Source organism: Oryctolagus cuniculus, chromosome 17, assembly GCF_051225735.1.
Source record: "Oryctolagus cuniculus isolate XC-2025 breed Fujian yellow rabbit chromosome 17, ASM5122573v1, whole genome shotgun sequence".
Lineage (NCBI taxonomy): Eukaryota > Metazoa > Chordata > Mammalia > Lagomorpha > Leporidae > Oryctolagus > Oryctolagus cuniculus.
Window position 1 is genome coordinate 33,434,106 of NC_142883.1, and position 10,344 is coordinate 33,444,449.

A 10,344-nucleotide genomic window follows, 5' to 3' on the forward strand; every position below is an offset into this window, starting at 1 on the left:
TCTGCTCAACACACCGCCATTAAAACAGTTTTGAACATAAACCCCTATCTATGTCCATTTTTGTACACTACATGCATGTACTTCCTTACTATTGTGTACATATGTTAGTTATTGTTTAAGAAACACAGTATTGGGGCCAGCACTGTGGCATAGCAGATTAGAGCCCTGGCCTGAAGTGCTGGCATCCCATATGGGCGCTGGTTTGAGTCCTGGCTGCTCCACTTCTGATCCAGCTCTCTGCTATGGCCTGGGAAAGCAGTAGAAGATGGCCCAAGTCCTTGGGCCCCTGCACCCACGTGGGAGACCTGGAGCAGCCAGGACTTGAACTGGTACCCAAATGGGATTCCGGCACTGCAAGCAGCAGCTACACCACAGCGCTGGCCCCTCTGCTGAGTATTAAAATGAACTATCTCAGTATGAACTGTTTGCAACCAGCACAGAACTAATTAGCTATCAGATCCAAACCACACCAAGGTCAGCTTGGCTCATGGAAGCCAGGAGTCAGTTAGTAATGGGGAAAAAATAAGTTCCTCAGTGCAAGAGAGCTGAATAGTCTTTTGGGAGCATTTCCCTGGCAGGTACAAGTGGTATTAGGAATCCTTTTGGCAAAAGATAGAAATAAACAAAAATGGAATGCTACATTTTTTTTAATCAGCAGATTGTCCCAGGAATGACAAAGCTATCAATAGACTAACAAGAGGATAACTTTGAAGCATTATTTGTTGTGGGCTTAAAAAACATTCAAAATGGATTTATTTAAAGGTGTCACAATAGCTACGTGCAGGCATTTAGGCTTAAGGGAAGCAAACTAAAAGACGACACGGGCTGGTGCTATGGCACAGCGGGTTAAAGCCCAGGCCTGCAGCGCCGGCATCCCATATGGACGTCACTTCGAGTCCCAGCTGCTCCTCTTCCCATCCAGCTCTCTGCTATGGCCTGGGAAAGCAGTAGAAGATGACCCAAGTCCTTGGGCCTTTGCACCCACGTAGGAGACTCAGAGGAAGCTCCTGGCTTCAGATAGGTACAGCTCCAGCCATTGCGGCCATCTGGGGAGTGAACCAGTGGATGGAACCATCTCTCTCTGTCTCTGTCTCTACCTCTTTCTGTAACTCTGCCTTTCAAATAAATTAATTAAATAATTTTTTAAAAAAGACACTCCCCCCAGGAGAATTTCTTTAAATCCAAGCATATTTGCTAAATAGCAATATTATACTTGGTAAGCAATAATTGGCAACAAAATAAGGTTGAAGGCTGTATGATTCTGTCCAGACCAGTCCCAGATACTGTGTAATAACCGAGATGCAAACTCATTTTGTTGTAATAAGCTGAGGCCAATTGTATCAAATATGTCCTTGGTTAGATTATCCAGTTTAATGTTTTGAGAGCGCCTTCGACAGCCAGTCAAGTGACCAGTTCCTTGTGTAGCACCAGTCGCTCGAACAGACCATGTTCCATTACACAGCGACACAGACCTAATTTACCTGTCATTTCACGGATGGCCACAGAATTTGGCAAAGCTTGTTTGTTGGCAAAAAGCAGCAGCACTGCATCGCGAAGCTTGTCTTCCAGAAGGACTTTCCACAGCTCTGCTCCTTCCTGAATTCTTCCACCATCACTGCCGTCTGCCACAGAAACAAGACCCTGGGTGTTCCGGAAGCAGAGCCTCCGGAGATGCCTGCTTTTATCCTGACCACCGACGTCCCACACGGCAGATCAATGTTCTTGTACCCTACTGTTGCCACATTAAGGCCAGAGGTAGTTATGGTGGCGAGGATCTCCCCTCACTGTGGTTCATGCAGAATGGCTGTCCTGCCCCCAGCAGCCCATCCAGTCATCAAACGGTGCATCTGCTTCTTGCCCAAGAGGCGGGAGAAGAGAGAAGAGATGGTGAGGCTCATGGCGGTAGTGGCACTTGGGATGGGCAGAAGCAGAAGGGGTTTGGGGTGTCCGTGGGCTTCTTTTTTTTTAAAGATTTTATTTATGTATTTATTTATTTGAGAGGTAGAGTTACAGAGAGAAGAAGAGACAGAGAGTAAGGTCTTCCACCTATTGGTTCACTCCCCATTTGGCCACAACGGTCAGAGTTGAGCCAAGTAGCAATCTGGAGCTTCTTCTGGGTCTCCCAAGTGGGTGCAGGGGCCCAAAGACTTGGGCCAGCTTCCACTGCTTTCCCAGGTGCATTAGGAGGGAGCTGGATCACAAGTGGAACAGCCAAGACTTGAACCAGTGCCCATATGGGACACTGGTGCTGGAGATAAGGCTTAGCCTACAAGGCCACAGCGCCAGCCCCCCAGGCATTCTAAGCCCCTCCTGGCAAACTGAAGGAGAAGGACAAGGAAGAAAGAGGGCCGCAGGGATGGCTCGCTGGCCGGAGCTCTGGGACAGGAACCAGCAGGCCAGGACCTGCTCGGCCACTTGCAGCCACCGTTTTCGAGATGACTGAGCTGGTGGTAGGCTCTTCTGATTACCCTTTCCTTGTCATTATGACTGTGATGATAAACTCCTTCCCTCAGGACTTGCCTTACATGATTTGTGTCGCCTTTCAAGATACCCCAGACTGTGCAAAGTAGAGAGAGAGAAGCGTATTTCTCACAATTGTGGCCTGGGAAGCCTAAGACCCAGGTGTCAGCTGGCTTGGTGTGCCGTGAGGCCTGCGCTTCAGGGTGGCACCTGGATGGGAGGAACATCGTGTCCATACCTGCTGGAATATTTGGGGCGGGGTGCGTGGCAACCCTGCCACCACGGGCCCCCTTCGAAAGCACTAATCCTCGCAAAGAGATTGCCTCATCACCTCCTAGGAGCCTCACCTCTTAATACTGAATTGGGAATTCAGTTTCAACATGAATGTTGGAGGGGACGCAGACATGCAAGCAGCACTGTTATCATTCATTCATGCACTTAACAAATTTCACTGAGCACCCAAGTATTAGACTGACAAAGGACTAGAGTTGAGTGCTTACAGTTGCATAGTTCAGTGGCTAAGAGGAGACTTAAAGATTTATTTACTTATATATTTGAAAGGCATGGTGAGAGGGAAAGGTGGGGAGAGAGAGAGAGAGTGCTTCTATCTGCTGGTTGATTCCCCAAATGGCTGCAATGGCCAGGCTTGGGCAGGCTGAAGCCAGAAGCCAGGAACTCAATTCTGGTTTTCCATGGCAGAGACTCAAGTACTTGGGTCATCAAGTGCCTCTGCAGGTGCTGGATCAGTAGCAAGGGGCAGAGGCTGGTTTTGAGGCACAGCAGGGTTAAGCCACTGCCTACAACATGAGTATCCTATATGAGTGTTGGTTCAAGTCCTGGCTGCTTTGCTTCCAATCTACCTGCCTGCTAATGTGCCTGGGAAGGCTGTGGAAGATGGCCCAAGTTCTTGAGCCTCTGCCACCCACATGGCAGACCAGGATGGAGTTCCAGGCTCCCGGCTTTGGCCTGGCCCCGCCCTCACTGGCAGCCATTTGGGGAGTGAATGAAATGGTTCTCTTCTTCTCTCACTCTCACTCTCACTTTCTGTCACTCTGCCTATCAAATACTTGAATAAATATTTACTGCTAAAAACATTGTGGAACACCCAAGACTTGAACTCTAACATGGGATCCAGGAGTCCCTACCGTGCACCACGACATCCACCCCTAAGAGGAGACTCTGTTGTGAGGAGGATACTATTTAGAGGTACTTATGTTTAATTCATATTCAATATATTAAAACTCTTAAGTTTTAAAATCTATTTTTTTAAAAGATTGATTTGAGACATAGGGTTACAGACAGAGAGAGGAGAAATACAGAGAGAAAGGTCTTCCATCCATGATTCATTCCTCAAATGGCTACAATGGCCAGGGATGGGCTGATCCGAAGCCAGGAGCCAGAGCTTTTTCCGGGTCTCCCATGTGGGTACAGTGGCCCAAGGACCTGGGCCATCTTCTACTGTTTTTCCAGGCCGTTAGCAGGGAGCTAGATTGGAAGTGGAGCAGCTGGGACTTGAACTGGCATCCATATCGAATGCCAGCTCTACAGTCAGAGGCTTAACCTACTATGCCATGGTGCCCCATAAAATAAAGGTTGGTTTTTTTTTTTTAAGATTTATTTATTTATTTAAAAGAGTTACATAGAGAGAAAGAGAGATATCTCTTCTACCCACTGATTTACTCCCCAAATGGCCACAACAGCCAAGGCTTGGCCAGACTAAAGCCAGGAGCCAGGAGTTTCTTCTGGGTCTCCCACATGGGTACAGGGGTCCATGGACTTGGGCCACTTTCTGCTGCTTTTCCCAGGCCATTAGCAGGGAGCTAGATCGAAAGTGGAGTAGCCGGGACTCAAACCAGCGCTCATTTGGGATGCTGGCATTGAAGGCAGCAGCTTTACTTGCTATACCACAACATGGACCACCAATCTAGTTTTTGAAATGCCTTTAAAAGCTCAAAAGCTTCAGAGACCTGCGCTATGGCACAGTGGGTAAAGCCACCGCCTGCAGAGCCAGCATTCCAAATGGGTGCCAGTTCAAGTCTTGGCTGTTCCACTTCTGATCCAGCTCTCTGCTATGGCCTGGGAAAGCAGTAGAAGATGGCCCAAGTCCTTGGACTCCTGCACCCATGTGGGAGACCCAGAAGAAGTTCCTGGCTCCTGGCTTAAGATCAGCTCAGCTCCAGCCGTTTTGGCCATTTGGGGAGTAAACCAGCAGATAGAAGACTTCTCTCTTTCTCTCTCTGCCTCTGCCTCGCTGTAACTCTGCCTTTCAAGTAAATAAATATTTAAAAAAAAACACTCCAACAATTTATAACCTAATCACACATTTCAGAGTCTAATCATATGTTGCATTAAAAATAAGATTCATAATTTTTATGTGTTCATTTAGTACTTAAATGGATAAATCCTCAAATATTGTGCATATTATATAAGTAGTTTATTAAAACCGATTAAACATTTTGAGTAATTGCAAATTAAATTTATCTTACTCCCCGAAACATTTTAAATTCCTGACAAGGCTCATTAGTCAGTGTTCAGCACAGGAAACATAAACACATTAGGTGTTTTCGAGCAGAAAGGGTTTAAACACAGTAGATTAGCACTTGCCAAATTTTTGGAAGAAATGGAGGCGCTCCAGCGTGATTCCCCGAACACTGCAGAACTGGTCTGTTAAGAACATTGCTTCGTCTGCCACAGTCAGAAAGGTGGACATCAGGAGGCCAGAAACGAACCACTGAGTTAAAATAAAAAAATTCTTGACACCCTGCCTAAAATGACGTAGAGGCCATAGAGCCAGAAGTAGGACGCTGAGTTAGCCACTACCACTACTGCTTCGCTGTGGGACGGTGTTGTCCCATTGGCACTGCTTCTCAGATCCCAGGAAGCTGGAGGCCGGACATCGGCAACCCCAGCTCTCACCAGCACTACCCGCTGCAAAGCACAGCTGGATGGACTTTGCCACACTGTTGCTGGTTACTAACGTAAATATTCTGATTCTTCCCAGTGAACTGAAACCTCTGCCAGGAGAGATGTCATGACTTCTTTCTATTTCTCAGCACATGGTTCCAGCACACGGAAGTCATTTGGTAAATATGTGATGCTTGGGAATCCACTGTATTGTTACTGTTATTTTGATGCCTTCATTTTGATGATCTTCATCTTCCATACCCTTCAGCCCAATTTACAGTACACCAAACATCAGCAAATAAACACGCACTACTATTGAAATTGGACAGAATAACTGGTCACCTCCATTGGCACTTCTACCAGAAATCGGAATCAGAGGCATCCATTGTGGACATTACTATGTAACTATTTTGCTGCTGACAATAGATGTTTAGTAGTGGTTGTCTTAACCAAAGATGCAAGAGCACTAGTAGATCTAACTGGTATAATTTAATTCATACCCAGAACCCTAGGCACACAGTGTGTTGGAAATTGCACCCATACATAGCACTCATGGCTGTGATTCAGATCCAATAGAAAGAAAAACTCCCTAATATAACATGATCTGCCAATCCAATAATTAGAAAATTCTACTTAGGGGTGGACATTTGAGGTAGTGGTAAAATACTGCCTGGGATCCCCATCTCCTATCACAGTCCCTGGATTTCAGTGCTGGGTCTGCTCCCAGTTCTGGCTTCCTGCTAATGTGCAAACTGAGAAGTAGTGGTGATGGCTCAAGTATCTGGGTCCTTGCCACCCACGTGGAAGACCTGCATTGAGATCCCTGCTCCCAGCTTTAGCCTGGCCCAGAACCAACTGTTGTAGGCATTTTTGGGTCACACTACTATAAACACAAAAATCAGCAACAATAAAAATATTGTCATCTATACATATACATGAAAATTTAACATCTTGTTCCTGAACAACAAGTGGAAATTCAAAAAATGTATTGATACAAATGAAAAAGAAACAATGCATCAAAACCTACTGGGTACAGCAAAAATAATACTGCGAGGGAAGTTTATAGCAACCAATGCCTACATCAAAAAGCCAAAAACAAACGAAAGAACTCATGTAAACAACTTATCACTGTACCTCAAGAAACCAGATAAACAAGAACAATTAAATGCTGGTTAAGACATCTGCATCCCGTATCAGAGTGCCTAGATTCAAGTCCTGGCTCTGCTCACAGTTCCAGCTTTCTGTTGATGCTCATCCTGGGAGGCAGCAGGCGATGGCTCAAATAGTTGGGTCCCTGCCACCAATGTGGGAGACCTGGATTGAGTTCCCAGCTTCCTGTCTTAAGCTGGCCCAGTCCTGGTCCTTGCAGGCATTTGGGGAGTGAACCAGTAGACAGGATCTCTCTCTCTCCATCGCTCTTGCTCTTGCCCTCGCTCTCTCTCCTTCCCCTCCTCCCCTCTCCCCACCCCAGCCCTTCTCAAGTAAACTGAAAAATATTAAGTGTTGTCTGTAAAGCCAAATGCAACAGGAATTGCCCATAAGCACTGTACACTAGTTGATAAAAAGCTGCTTGCTCCCCCCAGGGATACAGATAAAGAGTTCTAAAGTCGCTGTACATGTATACAGAAATCAAACAAGTAAGTAAATGGATGGCTGATGGTGGAAACTACGTTCTCCTTGTTGGCCTGGAGGCTTACAGATGAGCAAGGGGAAGAGGCTACAACAAGCTGTGTGACAATGGAGTAGATGTGGAGACACTAATGTAAACTAATGTTTAGCTTAAGGTACAGCTTCTCTCTGTATAAACACAGGCACATTCACAATTTAGGACACACTGTATTTCTCCTCACTCTGTAAGCCAAGAGGGCCTACAGGCAGAACACCCAAGTAGCAATGAGCATGCCTAGCACCAAATCTTGGTTTCTCATGCTTTTCTCTAATAAGAAGAAATCAGGGTTCCTTGGAGAAGTGTCTGATTCTAACACTGGGACAATGAAATAGACATGATCAGCCTAGAGCATTTTCTAAAGCCATAAAGAATGAAAGTGCTAACTAAAATACCCAACACAAAAATCAAGGAAAAAATAAACAAAACCTCCACAATGGTGAGGGTATGTCAAAGGAATACAGGAGCCAACTAACAGAGCCCAAGCTCTCTGATATGGGATACAGGCACCCCAAAGCCGGAACCATTTGAGCTAGGTGAAAGAAAAAAAACCATACAAGGTAGCATTGCATTGTAACCTGAAGTATAAAATGAGTATCCATAAGTCCATACTAACACAAATGAATTGTTGAATCAATAAATGAGGAGAACATACAAATGCCCCCTATGGAATAACATTAAATAATTTACATAGAGCAAAATCCCCACACAGAAAAGAGTCAGGCAGGGGTGGACATTTGGCATAGTGTTGCTGTGGATTTGTTCTGAGAGGAGGAGCGCGGTGGGGACAAGAGGCGTGGCATCACCACACAGACACCAGGAGTCAGGTGAAAGCAGGCCTGAGACGAGTTGGTACAGCAGCTTATATAGCCAAGGCAGCCAATCGGTCAAGGGGCAGTTTATGCCTTAACCAATCATAGCCTGTCGCCAGGCAGGCTCCATTGCCAAGAGGTTTCCCAGGTGGTTTCCAAAGCCATTCCTGAGTAACTGACGCTCACTTGCCAGCGGCCATCTTGGCATGGCCTTCTCATTCCACCACAGCATAATGGTTTAGATGTCATTTGGGGTGCCTGCATCCCATATCAGAGTGCCTGGGCTCAAGACCTGGCTTCACTCCAGACTCCAGCTTCCTGCCAGTGTACACCCTTTCTCTCTCTCTCCCTCCCTCCCTCCCTTTCAAATAAATAAAAAACTTTATAGCGAGAGAGAGAAAGAATCTGACAAATCTTAACTGAAGGTTGTTCTACAAGCTGCCTGGCCAGCAATCACCAAAATTGTCAGTCAAAGAAAGTAAGGAAGGCTGGGAAGCTGTCACATCCCAGGGGAGACAAAGGAGTCAGGTCCCCCAAATGTGATGAAGTAGCAAGGACATTAGGGAAAACTGGGAGAGCTGGGATGAAGGATTTGCCGCAGTTAATGATCTAGTATTACTGGTTCATTAATTGTGACGGATATGCCCCACTAGTGTGTGATCATGGAGAGTGCATGTGAGCCAGACGGAGTCTCTCTGTTTTATCTACGCAATAATTCAGGGAGCTAACGTTGCTCCAAAATTTTAAGGTTTATTTTTAAAATGAAGCAATTATTGAGTCCAAGAAAACTAACCAGTTTATAAAAAAATGAAACATATGCTCAGCTTTGAACAATATTTACATAGTCATGGTAATTAAAACATGAAGCCTAGATCAAAGCAAAATTGTGATATAATTATGTTTGCAATTTGGATGGGGCTGTAAGAGAGTTGAACACCCTCAGATACCATAATAGGAAGTCATAGATACCATTTGCAATTGATGAGCCCAAAAAGAGCAATATACTGTGGAAATATAGAGTTAGTTTCTAGCAGAGCTAAAAAACCTAAGAGCTTGCTCCTTGGAACTAATGGAGAACTACTGGTTTCTTGCTATCAGTCTTAAATCCTTGTGTCTCTTTTAAAACCATTTACAATTCTAACCATGGGGTGTTTAAAATATCCAATGACATTAAACATTACAAATGAAAACTACCATTTGATATTCTAAATTCTCTAATATGTTGAATTTTCTAAAACATTTCAAACATCTGTTCCCTTGTCTAGTTCCAACATATTGTGCTGTGGCCTTCCTGTGCATTATCATATTAGCTCAAACCTGTAGCTATGCTGTGTTCCTGGGTTCCAGACTAACTAAGCCTGGTTGGTTTGTTTCTCGTAGAGGAGAGATTGCTGCCATCCCAAAAAGGAATGGATCAGGGAACAGATGTTTGAAATGTTTTAGAAAACCTTCTTGGGATGGCAGAATCTCTCCTTGAAGAGAAACAAACCAACGAGGCTTAATTAGTCTGGAGCTCAGGATCACAGTGTAGGGGTAGGTTTGAGCCACAGTAAGGTATTCTGCCCTGGGACACTGGTTCTTGGTTCTGTTTCTGAGATGATTCTCCCTAAACACCACGTGCTCAGCGAATGCCTTCCTCACGTGCCCCAAACACCAGCGCCATCTTCCCAGCATCCCTATTCGCAGGAAACTGGGATCAGAGCTGCCGGAGTGGGACAGAGAGTCCAGGCACTCTGGTATGGGATGTGGGCACACTAAATGTCCTCTTAACTATTTGGGCAAACACCCACTCTGAAACCATACACTTTAAATGGGTGAATTACATGACATGTTAATTATATCTCAATAAAACCATCCTAAAAATGCACCATCTATCACTGTGCCTAACATATGGTAGAGGCTGGAATAAAAATTCATTCCTTATTTTTTTTTAAAAGATTTATTTATTTATTTGAATCTCAGAGTTACACAGAGAGAGGAGAGGCAGAGAGAGAGAGAGAGGTCTTCCATCTGATGGTTCACTCCCCAATTGGTCGCAATGGCCAGAGCTGTGCCAGTCTGAAGCCAGGAGCCAGGAGCTTCTTCCGGGTCTCCCACATGGGTGCAGGGGCCCAAGGACTTGGGCCATTGTGGGCAGCCACAGGTAGTCACTCCCTTTGTTTATACTTAAACATATGGATGGAGACAATTAGACTAAGGAGATTCCAGGAAGAGGCAGGAAGAACCCTATCTTTCTGCTAAACCTATCACAAGAGATAATAGATAATCAGTCACACCTGAAACCTGCATTTATCACCTAAGTGTTTTATTGTAACCTTAAAAGCCTTTTTGATATGTAAATTTTTTGTGCTCCTTCTTGTAAGCAACTGGTCATGTTTAAATACCACTGGATTTGTTGAATAAATGAGCTTGATCAGGACTTGTCTTGGCCCGGCATTCCCACTCTCTGTTTCAGGAAACCCGGTTCATTGTGCTACAGGCTGGCACAGGCCATCTTCTACT

At 45.1% G+C, this 10,344-nt stretch overlaps 1 pseudogene; it reads right to left on the reverse strand.

The window, feature by feature from the left end:
* Positions 1–1,370: 1,370 nt before the first annotated feature.
* On the reverse strand, positions 1,371–1,898 carry LOC138846136 (ADP-ribosylation factor 4 pseudogene; annotated as a pseudogene).
* Positions 1,899–10,344: the final 8,446 nt, after the last annotated feature.